This window comes from Taeniopygia guttata, chromosome Z, assembly GCF_048771995.1.
Source record: "Taeniopygia guttata chromosome Z, bTaeGut7.mat, whole genome shotgun sequence".
Classification (NCBI taxonomy): domain Eukaryota; kingdom Metazoa; phylum Chordata; class Aves; order Passeriformes; family Estrildidae; genus Taeniopygia; species Taeniopygia guttata.
In genome coordinates, this window is record NC_133063.1 from 29,622,302 (window position 1) to 29,639,374 (window position 17,073).

General features: G+C 35.6%; 1 protein-coding gene and 1 long non-coding RNA gene across 2 annotated transcripts in view; one reads left to right on the forward strand and one right to left on the reverse strand.

Annotated features, from left to right (window-relative positions):
• Nucleotides 1-835: 835 nt before the first annotated feature.
• Nucleotides 836-17,073, reverse strand: part of PRR16 (proline rich 16) — a 361,985-nt gene continuing 345,747 nt past the window's right edge. The window contains exon 7 of the transcript XR_012053229.1: nucleotides 836-1,188. The gene's annotated coding sequence lies outside the window, so the exon portion shown is untranslated. The remainder of the gene's footprint in view (nucleotides 1,189-17,073) is intronic.
• The window catches only part of LOC140681963 (uncharacterized), a 49,018-nt gene continuing 33,126 nt past the window's right edge, over nucleotides 1,182-17,073 (forward strand). Inside the window, exon 1 of the long non-coding RNA XR_012053230.1 lies at nucleotides 1,182-5,385. This is a non-coding gene — a long non-coding RNA (uncharacterized lncRNA). The remainder of the gene's footprint in view (nucleotides 5,386-17,073) is intronic.

The window sequence follows — 17,073 nt, forward strand, 5'->3', positions numbered from 1 at the left end:
CTTGAGAAATAAACGCTTTGTGAAATTTTTCTCTTCCTCAGTTTTAAAGAGAGGAAGAGAGACAGCTTGGACCCTGGGATGTTAGAAGGAGAAATTCTAGGTGGGAGGAGATGATGGAGTGGCTTTTGGCTGGACTTTTTCTTGGTACCAACAGACTGAACCCATCTTCTCCTCCAAGACAGACTGTATTTTAGGAGGATGCCAGTGAGCCAAAGAGACCATGCTTCAGCTGGGAAAAGACAGAAGTGGAGTGAACAGAGAAAAGTTAGGGAGGTTTGTGGTGGTGCACCCTGTCTTCAGAGAAGAAGAAGAGAAGAAGATCTCTGTTCTTGGATCCTTGGCCCCAGAAGAAAATGGGGGGGACTGTGGTCCCAAAAAGTGAAAAACTGAACTGTTGTTTTTTCCCCTCTTGGCAGGGCCTCCTTGAAAGGAAAAATCCTAAAAGCAGTCTGTCCATCCATGCATTGATGGTGAGAGCACTGTGCATGGAAAGGAGAGGGCCACCATGGCAAACATTTTTCTCCGGGTGGTGTCATGTGTGGCAGCTGTGTTTCTTGGGGGGTCTGTGGCACAGGAGGGACTCCTCTCTCCCTTGATGGACTGATTATTGATTATCTGGAGGGTGGGAACCTGACTGGAGTCCAGATTGTGTCTCGCTGTGGTTTGTTGGAGTTGGGTGGTGGGAGGAGGAATGCTTTGGAAGGTTTTCGTTTTGAATTTTGTGTGTGTTTTTTTTCTTTCTTTTTCCTTTTATATTAGTTTAGTAGTAGTAGCTTAATAAAGTTTTTTTTTTCCCTTGTTATTAAGCTTGGGCCTGCTTTGGTCTGTTCTTGATCACATTTCACAGCATTCGGTTGGGAGATTGCATTTGCATGGGGGCACTGGCATTGTGTCAGTGTCAAACCATGACACACAAGAAGAGGGCAGGGGTGGTAAAGATGGCCAAGTACTATATGATCTAGAAATTGTGGTATCTGTGATGCTCTGGTAAACTCACTTTGCTCTGAAACTCCTTAAACATACAACAACACCCAAACCAATCCCTTTCGGCAAACCTAATCTTGTCTTGATGGTTGAAGGATTTTAAGGATGGCTACAGAAAATCTTTGAAAGGATACAGGACATGTGACCCTTTTACCTCATAAGCAAGGTCTGCTTGCCTTCCTCCTCCAGGACAAGTTATGGCACCTGGGGAGAAAGCTTGTGATTAGAAATTGTAACTGTAAATTTGTATCACACTGCAATATTAAGCTATTACATTTTGTGACAGCAATGGCACTCATTTAATATCTTTACAAACACTGTACTCTAGTGTCATCCCACTCTAATTTGACTTTTGATGTAATTATTTTATCTGATTCTTAACAAATAATTGCCTCAGTAAAAAAAAATATAATACAGATAAGAATACTATTTCTATGGTAAGAAATAGTCTTTTGATAATAGAAGTATAAAAGGGCCACAGAGACCTTGTTTCAGTAATTAATTTCTGTTTCGATCTCTGTTTTTTTCCTGTAACTTTTAATTAATCTTGTTATTACCTCTTTTGACCTGCATACTTTCAAAACCGCTTTGGGGGTTGGCAGAAAAGTCATGCAGTAAAGGCTTTTATAAACTGGTAATTGGGATCAATGTGCTTTAAGCTGTGGGCAGAAAATGTAATAAATAATCTAGTCTACAGGGAAAAATGATTATTTGTTAATAGTATAAAAAGATCACTGCTACAGTAATTAAATTAAACCTGCAAGGCATTCCAAGCCATACTTCCAAATTGTAATATACTAAAAAGAAAGAAAGAAGGTGCTTGACAACTATTTTTTGTTGACTTTACCATGGGTCATATCCTAAATAAATGAACATGCTTAAATAGCTTTCTGCTTTAAATTTTGATTTTAAACCTGAAATAATTGGTATTCTATTATATAATGCTGTAAAGGCCCAAGAGCTCTGAAGTGAAGAGTATGTGGCTCTGCCCAGGTTCAGGGTGGCCCATATTTCCGCAGCACACGCTGCATCTACCTGCATCTATGAAGTCTTGCAGCAACTGTGCCTGTGAAGTATGGCACTAGAAGCTTGGTCTTTTGCACAAAAGTGAGGATCATCCTTCTGGTTGAATCAGTGAGTATCAACAGTGGAACCCAGTTGATTTTCAGGATTGTTTCTGCTGGAATTAAACTCTGTGTGTTTGTTGTTAAAACCAGAAAATTTGATATGAAATACTTACTTAGGCACTTGAAACTACTCTGTTCCTTGGATTTTGTGTTATATACAGATCTACATGTAACTTAATGAACTGCAGCATTGATAGTTAGGAGTGCCTGATTTTTTCTTTCTTTGTCCATTTAATGAAAAGTTTCAAATTTCTGCAGCTTATCTGTAGCAGTATTTAACTGTAGATCTTCTGGTTTTTTGAATCTTAAAAGACCACCTCAGGAAACAGATATAATTAATCTTGGGATGAGGACTGTGTGAGAACACTAATTTACTTTTAGTTAGTAATATTTTCTTAGTTAACTTTATTACTTTGGACAACTACTTTGTAGTAATGAAGGCTTTAATCAGAAAAATAATATGGGAATGTATTATTTGGCCAGCTGGCCCCAAAAGGTGTAAGATTACTGAGGCATGGAATTTATTTCTAATGACAGTAGGGCAACTCAGTTCTTGGCTATATCCTGGACATGTTCTCTAGATTGCTCCATGTTTATAAAAACTTCCCTGATTCAACACCCGTAAAATAACACCAGTTGCTGGTTTTTTTTCCTAGCACACCTGGATTCGTTGGTAGGGGGAATGTAAGTCATATGTAGGCTTGGGGGGTTTTCTGAGACTTGGTGGTGAAAAGTCATCTCAAGTTCCACACCAAAGAGCTATCATCTCAAGTGATTTGGTTTGGTTTTCTTTACGAACAATAGGAGTAGAAAATATTGCCTCATTTCTTATTAAGGATCAGTGGATAGAGGACAGCGTGAGGAAAAAGTGCTACATGAAAAGCAGGTATTTCAGCTAGCAAACCTGACCTCTAATTTGGTTAATTTGTTTAATTTCCATCAAGCAAATGAGATCTCAATTGGTTGCATATCATCTGTGAATTTTGCAGTATGTTTCTGCACACAATTCAGAAGTTTCCAGGTCCTAGATTTTAAAGGGGGAAGCTAACATCAAAGTGACTGGCCATTATAATGAGTAAAGTGCTGAGAGCGTTGGAATAAATTGCCAGTCTGCTCAGCATGAACTGTCTGTAACTAGGGAGTAAAGAAATCCTGATGATATTGTATATGAGCTGTTTATAAGAATACCAGTCAGGGACAGATTCATAATTTTGGTGATCTCTTAGAAAACAGATAATAGACTTTGAATTTTTGAAAGCAGAGGGGTCTTCTGACTGCTGGGTAAGGGTTTTTTTCTTTTTTTTCCCTATTTCTCCAACAGTGTTTATTTGATATGCCTCTTATGATAAAGCCTTGACATATTTCTCTGATAAAAGAGCTATCTATATTCAAATCCTAGACTTCTAAGTGACAGGATTGAAGCGGAAGGAGAATAATAACTGAAAAGCCATTAAAATCTTTTCACCTCTAAGTTAAGTAGGGTTTAAGTCCATGAGCACAAAGAGAAATGTGTAAGTTCAGAATATCAGAAATGTTGCACTTTGAAACTTTTCCTTTTTTTTTGATTAATAATAATACAGTTATTTTTGAATATCAAAACACTATGTAAATATTGTAATCAAACTGGTTCAGTCCTTAGTTCAACTTCTGTTCGTTTCTATTTTTCTTTGTATAAGGGAAATGTTTGTAGATACAGGATTTCATTGCCCTTCTGTCAGTCCTTGGCGGAAAGCCATGAAAATTATGGGATTGCATGTTTTCCCTTGTTCTTAACGCTGTGTGACAACAGTAGGCACGATGGAATTGTGTGATGCCAGAATAATATTTCTGACTCAATACATAGCATGGTTAAAAGCAACAGAAGACCAAAAGATAACTAAGGTGGTGAATCTTATACAGCAGTTCAAGATGCTGAAATTGAGGGTGCAAAGAAATCTGTCCAGTTTAAAGTGTGAGGTACCGGACCTATAAATTACAATTGATTTGTTTGCTTGGTTGTGGGAGATTATGGAAAAGAGGTTTCAGAATGATGTTGTGTTTGCAATACATGTCTGAAATGTCGTAAGTAGACTGAAGCAGGAGATATTAACAGCACCAACCAAAAGCATGTGACCTCAAGAGTGCAGTGGCATGTATTTTTGTGGTAACGTGTTGTATATGGGGTGGCAATGTGTGCTTGCAGCTATAAATCCATTTATACCCTGACTGAAAAAAAAAGAAGTGTGGCCAGAAGACAGGGGGAGGTGATTCTACCCCTTTTCTTGCTCTTGTGAGATCTCCCTGGAGTGCTGCATTGAGCTTTGGTGCCTCTAGAACAAGAAAAACCTCTTGAAGTAGGCCCAGAGGAGGGACATGAAAATCATTAGAGGGATAGAACCACCTATTAAGGCAGGCTTAGAGACTTGGGATTTTTAATGCCAGGAGAATGGAAGGCTCCAGGGAGATGTTTTTCCAGACTTGTGTTAATGAAGGAGATTTTATTTATTGATTTTATCAATGCCTGCAGTGACAGACAAGAGGCAATGACTTTAAACACAAAGAGAATAGGTTTGGGTGGGACATACAGAACACATTTTTTACACTGCAATATTGCCCAGGTGCTATCCCCAGGGATAAGGACATCAAGTGTAAAAAAATATGTGATGATCTGGATTCTGCTTTACTTTGGAAACAATGACAAGTACAGGCAATGTGACTGTAGTCAGGAAGACTTCATTGCAGGCACTTCACAGTTACAGCAGTCTCTGACATGTAATCATTAGAAGAAATCACCAAGTTAAACGCATATGAAATTCTTGAGTGAATTGTTTTCTCTGGTTATTGTACGAAGACACTGAATAATCTCTGATTATTGTACCAAGACACTGATGCATCTATTGAACCTTGATTTTTCATAGGAAGAAATGGAAAGATTATTGTAAATATTGGTAGACACCATTGTGCAAACTTTTGGACATAAGCAATTGATTTCTAGCTTTATTAGATTTCATTCCTATTTTAGATCTTGTTTTTTAGATTTGGTTTTTACAATAAATTTGTAAATTACTAGTTCATTACTAGTTAAGAGACATGAGCATTGTCTTGTAAAATCAAGTGTTGTATCATTTCTGTATTTAACTTTTCTGTATGAAAATTTTTCCTAGGGAGCATGCTAAGTAAAAATGTTTTTTAAGCCTTTTTCAGGACTTTTTTTTAGAGCTTTGGTTGTAGATTAGTGACTGTTTCTAACAGGTTTTGCTAAGGAGCAGAAGCTGCTTCGTTTCTCAGCACCTCAGTAAGTAGTGTTTTTCCTCGTGTCTCTGAATGCTTGCTTATTTTTTTTTTCCCTTTGCCTCCATTTTCTCATCCTATCACAACTCTATAGAGGTAGATAATGTGCCATAAATGAAAAATTATCTTGTCTTGTGGATGTGATGAAGTTAAAACTGTGTATTATGCTGCATCCAAAGTTAGCTTGACTCCATGCTGATCACTTCTTACGTGGTAACACTATACCAGAAGCCCCATGCATGTACATGCTGTTTAATATTCAAATTTACTTAACTCAAATGTATTCTAAAAAGAAAAAAAAAAGTTTTTTATTCTTATCCCTGACTCGAAGTGGCAATATGTATCTTATGGTAAATTAAAACCAGTGTCCTGTCTCCGTGGAAGGTGAGGAAGAACTAGAGTGACTGAGTAGCAGCAATCCTTAAATGTGAAGAGAATGCTGCAGCAAAGTCTACCTTTTCTTGTCTTTATTTATGTTTTTTGTACAGTTTGTTTTGCATATTTTGGGACTGTCCTTCTGGTGATTATTAATGATTGTTGTGACTTTCTTTTGTCCTTTAAGGGACTCAGTAGGCTGTCTTCTGCTACCACCCCAAATTCCTACTTCCATGAGACCCTATTACACTAACACAGTCTTGAAATAAGCAGATGACCCTTGAAATTACCCAAGCACATTTGTCTTTGTTGACAATTCATCATATTCTATTATCTATTGCCCTGAATTTCTGTTCCTGCCTAATTATATGAACTATTCTAGATACTGACTTGTTTAAAATAGGTCTATGGTTTGCTATTACAAAGTAGCTCTTCTCTCTTAAATAAGAGGGTTTTTCTGGTACAAAAATGCAACAAATCTTCCATGGCTGGCATAGATTTTTATGGCTGGAGAACCAGGAAACAGTAGGCATACACCCCAGGCAATCTTAAACAATAATATACTGTTACTCCTTGTGTAGAGACCTGGGAGAGAATTTCTGACCCTTGACTTCAATTTCACATTTAAGTATCCAGGTGTTGGATACAGTAAAGACAAAGAGAATGGTAAAAAAAAAAAAGAACAAGGAAAAAACCCAAAAACACCTGAAAGAAACTTCCACTAGAATATAACTTGTGAGAGTTAAGATGCCCTCTATAGAGAACTGGAAAAATGCCTGAAGCAAGGAAACTGTTAATACTTTCATTTTGGCTTATCCATGAATTTGTAGAGTGCATGAAAATATTAATTCAGAGGAAAATTCAAGCTTTTGAGCTCAAATAATAACTATTTTTTATGTTATTCAACTGTTATTAATCTTCAACATAAAAAAGTTTTTTGTTTTTTTTTTTTTAAGAGAATGAGAATGCTACAGCCCTCCTTAGAGGAACTTAAGTCAGATAAAACTATGATTTAAGAGTGTACCTTGTGTATTCAGTAGTGAAAATTGTTTATTATTGAAACAAATATCTAGGACAGTATTTTTCAAATTACTGAGGTTATTACGAAGCAAAACAAATTGCTCCAAGGGTCTTTGAAATCGTAGATGAATTAAGAATGTCTTTTGATTTTGTGAAGCTCCACATTGTTCAATTATATCGTTACTGACTGACTGGTATTCTGCCTTTTATCTTCGCAAGATATTCTCAGATAAAACAGAATCCAAGGTTGTCTGTAATCACTAGGAAAAGAGATTAGATGAATGAAGAATATTAATTGAGCAACAAGTTAAGCCAAATGCTTTTTCAATTTTCCTTATGGTGAGGCTTCTTGGAAACATATTTGCAGTGAGGTGTGATGCCAGGTTTGTGTTTTATATGATATCACTCAATTGAGTTGCATCACACCAAAAGCTAAAAAACACAGTGGCAAAGGCTTACCTCAAGAAAAGAGGGAATATCAAACATACCAGACTAGAGAGATGAATTTAGCATACCTGTTTGACTGAGGAGTTAAAACAAACCCATGTTCAGAGATGTCTCTGGTCTTGTCTTTAATTCTCTTTAGTTCTTGTCTAAATTTAAAATCCATTCTTACCCAATTCCACTGTTATCACATGAGTTTGCTGCTTGATAGTGAAAGGCACTTACAAGATATGCCACCTTTTCCATTTCTGGATGCTGAAATGAAACAACTGGATGCTGAGGGCAGTAACATAAAGTCAACTTAAAATCTGAAGTTAAGGAAGTCATTCTTCTTTCCTTTTTTAAAAATTTTTCAAATTACTGATGCAATTATTCTCAAACTGATCTGACTTTTGAAATTCCTCTCTAAAGTTTGACAAGACACTATGAAATCTGGTTTAGTGAAGGGATGATTATTTTATAGAGATGTAATATTAATTACATGTTCAATCTTTTCTGAGAAGACAACATGACAGATAGATATAACAGAAGAACTACTAATATGAGTTATTTAAGTAGTGGCAAAGGTGTAACAGCTTCGAAGCAAGTTTTCTAGGCTATTCAGAGAGGGTGAAATTTGCTCTTAAATGCATCAACAAACTATGTTTATGTTATCAATGTGTGTCTACCCTTTATCAAAGAAAATTCCACAAAGATCACCCATGGTGATTGTTTCTAGACTGAAAGTCTCACTTTTATTTAACATTAGCAGAAAACTTTTTGTTATTTTATTACTGTATTGTAAGATATTAGAGCTATTTACTCTAACATCCTGAGACTTAAAAACTGAACATGAACTTGATTTAGATATGACAGATTAAATTTCATCAGGTCAGAGCTAAACTTTGACAAGAGTAAATCTATTTGCATCCTGGATGAAAGCATGAAAGGTTTAAAATTAAACCAAATATTTCTAAAAATTATTTGAAGTCCTGGTCTTGTGCCATTTTAAAATTTACATCCAAGCAGAAAGCTGCATTTGATGGCAAAAATTATTGATAATACGGGCTTCTTCAAAACATATTTGTTCTGATGTGTGAGGCCAGATAGCTGTGTGGTATGATATACCATAACACTTGGTAGAGTTGCATCACATAAAATCCAAAAACGAATCTTCACTTCAAGAAAATAGGAGGTTATTCAGCATTTCAGGTAGACAGCTTGCTGTACAGGGTTCACCAAAAATAAATTCTTTTGAAATTGGCTAACAACCCCTTTAGTTTACAGCATTGGAGACTAAGTAATTTCTCCCCCATCATATTCTTTAGCTGCTTCAATTTGCAGCAAACATTTAGACAGAAATGCATGGACTGAGTTTTCCAGCTACTGTTCTTTTTGTGTATGCACCAGCACTCCAACAAGAATCACCTCAAATTTATGCTGCATCATGACATTGCAATATCATCCACAAGCAGATGTAGTGAGCAATAGTAGGGAATGAACAGTGAAGAAGTGGAAGTCTTGACTTCTGGCACTGCATCATCTTTTACTGAAGCACTCTTACATTCATTTCAAGTGCTGGCAAAATATATGGCCTGTGAAAGGCATTTCATTCATGATACTTAGGGCAAAAGGGATTTTTGTAAAATTCCATTTTCTGAAAAGTTCATGTGCTACACTTAACCTAAACTAGCTCTTCACTGCTGAAAATGAAACCTGTTCTTACCCAAAGTATGTATGGTTCATAAAGATCTCTAAAGTACTGTGGATGGCAAGATAGTAAACAAAACGTAGTTATTTTCTTAGAAGAATTACACTAAACAACTGGCATGAAAACACTTCAGCATTTTGGAGAGCTCCCAATTTTTTTACCTCTCTTTTTCATTTATCTGTCTTCCTAAAACATTCTACATTTAATAGTTACATTGACATGAACAGACAAAACAGAGTGAATTCTGGGGTAGATACAATTTTCATGCAGAAAACTTCATTCAAAACTGGAAATAGTTAGATTAAATTCTATCACCCTTCACTGTCGTAAATGCTACTCAGTGACCAGTCCTCTCTTTTTTCCAACATAAAACTAGCAGAGGAGTTAGCTTCTCAGTAAGGATTAAATTATAGACTCCTACTACTCTATCAGTACTGAAGGAAATTTTCAAATAAATCTTGAGTGTAAATGATCCTGTGTTAAATTTTAAGTTTACCTCTGTACAAACCGAAGAAGAGTTCCCTTCCAAGTTATGCTACAGGCCCGCAAACTTAAAGAAAGTTGTCTATAAGTTGTATATATGTAACTTGATCATCAACTAAAAAATCTCATAGCCATATTAAACTTTGGTTGTGTCTGAAAATCTAAGTTTATAAATACTGGATATACTCTGAAAACCATTAAATTTGTTCTCTGATTGGGCAAGAGAAATGTATTTAAAGTGCAAGTGGCAGATTTCATTATTTATAGTTTGGGATTTTTTTAAAGCACCCTCTCAGAACCCTCCTTGCCTTTAATAAGGTGATTAACATTAATTGATAATGTTACTAACTAACATTAACATTAATGTTACTGACTAACATTAATTGATAAACTGCCACAAAGTCTTAGAAATAGTTAGCAATTTTGCAGGTTGGAGCCAACATCCTCAAGTTAACTGGGCCAGTACAGACTGCACAATTCTGAGAAATAATGGGCTTTTTCTCTGAAATATTGCTTAATAAAACTGAGCAGCTGCAAACAACCTCTGTAGCACTTTTAGCTTCATTAATTTATGAAGTGAGAGTTCAGACCAGGGGCATTCAAAGGAAGGAGCAGAATGCAGTGCTAGGGTGTCAAAAGTTTAAAAGGTCATGTCATAAAGGTCTTCGATGCAGCATAAGCTTTAAAAATATATTGTTGCCTCTAGAATGACTATCCAACAATGTCATTCAGGGTGATTTTGCACAAAATATGGCAGATGAATGCCCTCCCAAGTATATATTAACATAGTCCCTTGTAGAATCTATTTCTGGTCACTGATTCTTCCTCCAAAATGTTACACTTATGTGAGCTGAGAATCAATCAGCTCTGTCAGACCTCACCTGTTGCAAATGCAGATTTCTCCATGATATTTTGCCAGCAAACACAGCTTACTCTGCTTAATTTGAGGTGTGAAAGATTCACATGCATTTGACACTACATCCATTTTAAGCATAGCCATAATTCCTGTTTAGATACAGCACAGATATCTATGTTACTGCCAACTCTGGTTTTATTCTGAAGTATTTACTTCATGTGATTTCCATTTGGCTCGAAAATCAAATGACTGAGCTTTTGTCTGCATGTAAAATAACACAAGTATGTCCCCAGGATCTGATTCTTTGAATAGAATGGTAAACTTTCATCCTATGACCTCATGGAAATGTTCAGATAAATATGCAACTCTAGATTAATAGAAGGTTTATTATATAATGTACTCCTCTTCTCTTGATCCACTGTACTTTGATTAGTATGGTGTCTAGGTGCCATTTTTTGAATTCCAGCTTATTTATCAAATCTAAAAAAAAAAAAAAAAGTGTTTAGTTGGTAATACAGTTTGTTCCACAACTTGCATCAGTTCTAATGTGCTAGTCAAAATTCACAACCTAAATTAGATGTCTTGGTTATCACTGGCTTGACACATTCTCTACTGCTACATTTCGCCTCATGCTGGACAGAGTGGTTCCATCTACTGAAGCACAGCTGCACTGATGTAATCTCTCATCATGCCACAGGAGACTCCTCCAGTATAAAAATTGCTCTTTACACCAAGCAGAATTTCCTCTCTGTTATCGTAAGTTAAGATGAAAAGAATGTCTTTATCCTGGAATAAATATTTACAGAAGACTTTATTGACTTAAAAGGTTTTACTACACAAACAGTAAATTACTGCAAGCTGAAGTGTAGATATAAGGTTTTACCTAATATTTTAAATCATTCCTATCACTTAACAGCATGTAGACAATCATCAAGACCAATATTTTTGGAGAATTACTGTGATACTGTTTGAAAAATGCTTGTGACATTGTTGTTGCCAACACATAGATACTTTTTATGAAAAGCAGCTAATTAAAAAAGATTGCTATTACATTACTTGTTACTTTGTGCATACAGAAAATTTGGAATATCTTATGCAATGTGGACAACTTCTCAATATCATATAAGAAAATGATTTTTCATATCTCCCTACTGTTATCTCTATCCCACATACAGGTTTCCTGTATGTTCATTAAAATTTTCATGAAATCTCTGTAGTATTTTGCCACCGAGCACATGACATTTTCCCTTGCTTTCAACGTTTACATGCTCTAATATGGTGCTGAAGTTCTGCTTGATTTTCTTGGGACTAAAAGAGGTGCAAAGATCTTTTTTTTAATGCAAATGTAATGTGTAATGTAAAAATGACTTTTGCTTTTGCAAGTTGAATTTAAAGAGAGGACAGTATTTCTCGTGGCTCTTGCTATACTCTGCCAGTTTAATTAATTTCTGTATTGTCCCATGTAGTTCATACTGCTCTTCTTAAAAAGCATGGAACATTCTGGGTTCTGTAAGACTTGCTTATGTGTGCAATACCTTATGATGCTAAGCACTTAATTTCTAAGCTGTAGATAGAAAATATTAGCAGTACATTATTTATTTCTAACACCACTGAATGACAAAAGAGTGGTTTTCCTTTTCCCTTTCAGCCTTCTTTATGAAACAAATTGTCAAATTAAATCTACTTAAAAAACTTACTTTAGCAAATTTAAAATGAAAATCTCTCAAAAGAAGATGTCTAGATAAGATTATTCAAAGTATGGAATAGGAAATCAGGCCCTAATGAAGAAACCTATGAAAAGTTGAACCAGAAGAACAAGGTTCTAAGTAATTCTTCAGAGTTTCTTCTGGCTTATTTTTTAATGCATTTAGCTGTTAAACCTAGAAAGTCAGCATAATTATGTACTTTACTGTCTATTTGAATTTTTATGGCGTTTGAAAACTTGTTCAAAAAAATTGTGCAATCAAAACTATTATTTTATGACAACTATGAACAAATGGGTGGAGCTTTGTAATAGTCTGGTATTAAAAATATGTGCCTTAACATTTAATGTGAATTTTAGCTAAGGAACCTTATTTAAAAAAATCTCTAAAGATACCTTAAATTTTGAAAAACTGTGTATCATTAGTGTCATGGTACATCATTTTCACATTTGAAAATCAAGTTTATGCAGATGGACTTCTTCATGTATCATACAGAATGCAATTGTCATTGGCTGAGATTGATTGCATGTTCTTTCTGACTGTCTCAAAACCAAATGTTTTCTCATGCTGGAATTTTTTGTAGCAAAAAGTGACACTTTTAAGCAAGTATTTGTGAAACTTCATCTTTTCTTGAAAAATATTTTCCAAGAAACTATTTATAATATATTAAACATCCTTTTTTTCCCAATGAGTATTAAGTTGTATCTCATCAAAGTATGCGAGAAGAAACCATGATATTAGAATTTGTCTTATATAAAAATAAATGCACCATTTATCTTTATGCTTAACAACATTTGGGAGAAGTTAAAAGAATATTAATAGTTTCTATTTAAAACTTATGGATTCGGGTGTTGTTCTCAATATAGGTAGTATCTAATCTGTAAAAGCTTATTTGATTACAGGAAAGCATTGCAGCCCACAATATGTTGATAATAAAAATATGCATCAGAATTCAATCATAAAGGCTGATATGATCAAGACATTTAACCACAGATGCCTGAAGAATACTCATAAAACTTAACTCATAAAAATTATTCCTTTATAAAAATTGCTTGCCTTGCTTCACTGTATACTTTGATAGCATTGCTTTTCTGTTGCAATGTATTTCTTACTTAAAATATTATTTCGTTGTATTGAATCACAGTGTTTTTGTAACTGTCCTGAATGTACAGAAAAATTTCAACAAAATTTGTTGATAAAGACATATGATAACTAGATGTCTACAGAAAATCACAAGTTAGTGAGAGTAATAAATCAATTATGGAATCATGTACTTGTGACTAAGAAGTAGAATTCATCCTGGGTTACTGTCTAAATACTGATACTTTCTGGCACGTCATTTGAAGCTTAATCAAACTTGATTTAGGAAATTATTTTTACAAATGATTCAGGAAATATATTACAAATATTTTGGGCTGTCCTTGGCAAGCCACCAAGTGCCTACGAAGACACTCTATCACTCCTGCTTCTTAGCAGGAAAGGGAAAAAATAAGAGGAAAGCTCCTGTGTTAAGGTGAGGGTGGTTGAAAGAAAAGCAAAGGCTGCATATGGAAGCAAATCAAAGCAAAAAGTCTAATTCCTTACATCAGCAGGTGAAGTCCCTGGGAAATAGAGTCCCAGAATGCATAGCAGTTGCTTCATAAACAAAGAATAAGTTCCACCCCTCATTTCCTTCGCTCAGTACTATGGCTCAGCAAATGCCATGTGGTACGGAATGTCCCTTTGGTCAGTTTGCTTCAGCTGTCCTGTTATGTTCTCTCCCAAATTCCTGTTCATCCCCCACACACAGGCCTTGAGGAAGTTGAAGAGTAGGGGGTGACAAAAGAAACCTGATACTATGGGAGCATTGCTTAACAGGACCTCAAACGCTGATGTGTTGTCAGCACTGTTCTGGTCACAAATTCACTGCAGCACTCTGTGAGGGCTGCTATGGAAGAAGTTACCTCTATTCCAGACAGGCCAAATAAAATATAAAAATATGTGGAGATAGATTTTCTAAAAATTCTGAACTACATTAGGTCACAGGCTCAAGTATTCTCTTGATTTTATTTACTTTTTTTTTTTTTTTTAATGCACAACAGATGCTTTATATATTGCATATTTTCCAAATTTCATTTTGGAGTTTTGAATGCTGTGCATAGAAGTTTTACTCAAGTCTAAAGAATTCCTTAAACAGTTATTTCTATGGCCTGTATTTATGAGTAATTTATTTCATAAAATTCATGTCTCGTTTTGTCAGAGTTTAAAATACAAGTAGTTTTTTTGTTCAGAGGTTTTCAGGAATCCATTTGATTATATGTTTTAAGATACAAGTCCCTATTTAGCTATTTCAATGTGATTGACTTATTAATTTTGTTGAAGGAAAATGTAAAAACTTGAGCTGAAAATGGAAAGAATTTCCTTGAACTTAATAATTTTTTTAAGAGAAAGTTTTCTCCTCAAGGGATTGAAAAATCAATAAACCTTAAAAATAATTTTACTTGAAAGACTGTTTGTGCAGCAAAACCACTTAAACTTTTTACTTCTGTCTATTATGCAGAGGTTGCATAGAGAATTGTTCACAGCTGTAAACATATTACTTGATAATTTTACTTACTCTTCCTGAACCACTCAAAAATGTATACATTTGTGGGCCTCACATCTAGGTCAAATTATTTTGACTGCCAAATTTAGACAGGAAAATGTTTTGACTTGTGGCTGCTTGAATGGCCTCTGACAGCAATTTAACTGCCCGTGGGCCTAGTGGCAGATAAATATGAAAAGGATTGGCACAGAAGGTGAAAACGGCAGAAAGTAATCTCCTTAACCTTGCAATGTAGAAAATATTTATAAAGTCACAGTGTTAGTAAACTTTGGCACACAAAAAAAGGGTGCTCATACTGCAGCATTACAGACATAAGAAAGACTGTGTTTGTGGTGCTACACTTGTGATGTGAGAGTGTGTGTGGCCTGAGCTGAGAATCCTGAAGTTTTTTTCTGGCTTAATGCTTTATAGTAGAAGTGCCAAAATGAATCCTACCTTACTTTTTATGTGTTTATATATCTGTGAGGGATTATATATGCATCTTAATATAAACAAAAGATGCAATTATAAATAGACACTATAAAATGTAAGTAGCTGTTAAATTTAAATCATTTGATGTTTTTAAGGTTGTAGGTAATCATTCCTGTGTGAAAAACAAGTGACCTCAACAGAGGCATCACCTCACCACTGATCAGTCACTTTCTTCTCCATGTTAAAGCTTTTATCTTTCTGAGAGTACTCCAGGCTCTATGTAGAACGGTTTCCATACTCTTTCTTCCACATTACTTCAATTACTTACAAAGTAAGCATAATAATACTGTCTACTACTATAGCTTGTTTTTTTAGACATACTTGCTCAAATACTTCAATTTTTCAAAATATGACTTCCATTTTGGTGTCTGTGATTGGGAGATTGTATTTCAATCAGCAATTGCTGACTCAAATTACTTACTTTTACATACCTGTAAATCATGCAATAAAAACAGGTCAAGAAATTATTTGTTAAAAATTAATTGAGACAGGAAAAGAAGAAAAGCTACTCAGAGAAAAATTAAGTAAAAATGTACAGTACCCTCCTGTTATTGAAAGTGGCTGGAAACTTAGTCATGGAAATTAAAATCTGTTCTGCTGTTCATGGAAAATGTTTCCTTTTATCCTTCTGTCTCTCTCTTTTTGTCAGTGATCTTTAGCATCTAAGTTAAATGAGTTCCCCATTTGTTGTGAATGCTGTAGTAATGTGATTGTGTATAAACTGTGCATAGCTGGGCTGCTTTGGAAGATTCTTTTATAGTGTGTTTATGTGGTTCTGGAACTACAAATATTATGGGGCAGAGCTCAGAGTATATATGCAGAAACAGAGCCACAATGCCCCAAAATTATAAGATGCAAAAAGGAGTGGAATAATTGGAAAAAATTAAGTATCACAGTGCATATTGAATTTCACATGTAGCATGGCGAATAAACAATTCAGAGAATCTAAAAAGACTACCATATGTTCTTTCCCAAAGAAACATTTTTTTGTGGATTTCAATTCTGAAAGTTTTTCTAATAGGTGTATGAATGACTTTTTCACTTATCTGAGCCACCTTTCAATTTTTAGCATTACCTGCAATATACCCATGACAAACCACAGCTAATTCTAAATTGCAAGATATTCAGGGAAAATATTTAGGGGAGGAAATGAATTGTTCTAAGATTAGTGATATGCCTGCTGTAGTAACGATATCCAGCTTAGTTTGCATCTGTTGAATGATTTGAGAGTGTCATACAGATGTGACAATGGTGAAACGAAGAGAATTCTTGCTTCCAAATTGCCAAAGTATGATAAAGGGAGAATTAGATGAAGACACTTCTGGATGGTCATGTCCAAAGAGCTACAGTAAATTGCTCAGTGTCCAAGGGGAGAGTGATGAGTGATGTTCTCAAGGTCCTTACAGGTCATTACTGTTCTTAATGGCTCTGACAGTAAGACATAGAGCACCTTCAGCAAGTGTGGAGATGATGTAGTGGCACAGTTGACACACTGCAGGGAGGGGGTGACATCCAGAGGAATCTGACTGGCTTGAGGAGTGGGCTCAAGGGAACCTCATGAGCTCCAACAAGGCCAAGTACAAAGTGCTGCACCTGGCTTGGAGCAATCCTCAATATCACAACAGGCTGGGGGATGAATAGACTGAGAGCAGCCCAACAGAAAAGGATTTGGAGTATGGAGTCTTCAACCAGTCTGTGGATAAACAATTGGACATAAGCCAGCAGTGTCCGTATACAGCTCAGAAAGGCAATCGTATCTTGACAGAATCAAAAGAAGCGTGACCACGTTGAGGGAGATGATGGGTCCAGTTCTGGGCTTGGTAATTCAAGAAAGACAAGGTATGACTGAGAAGATGCAGCTGAGGACCCAATAATGAGAGAGGAGAATTTCTCTTGTGAGCAAAGTCTGAGAGATCTGGGCCTGATGACCTGGAGAAGAGGCAGCTGAGAGGGGGGTCTCATAAAAGCACACAAATATCTTAAAAACAGATATCATAAGGATTGGCTCAGACTCTTTTCAGTGAAACCTGGTGACAGTAGACAGGGCAATAGGCACAATTTGAAAC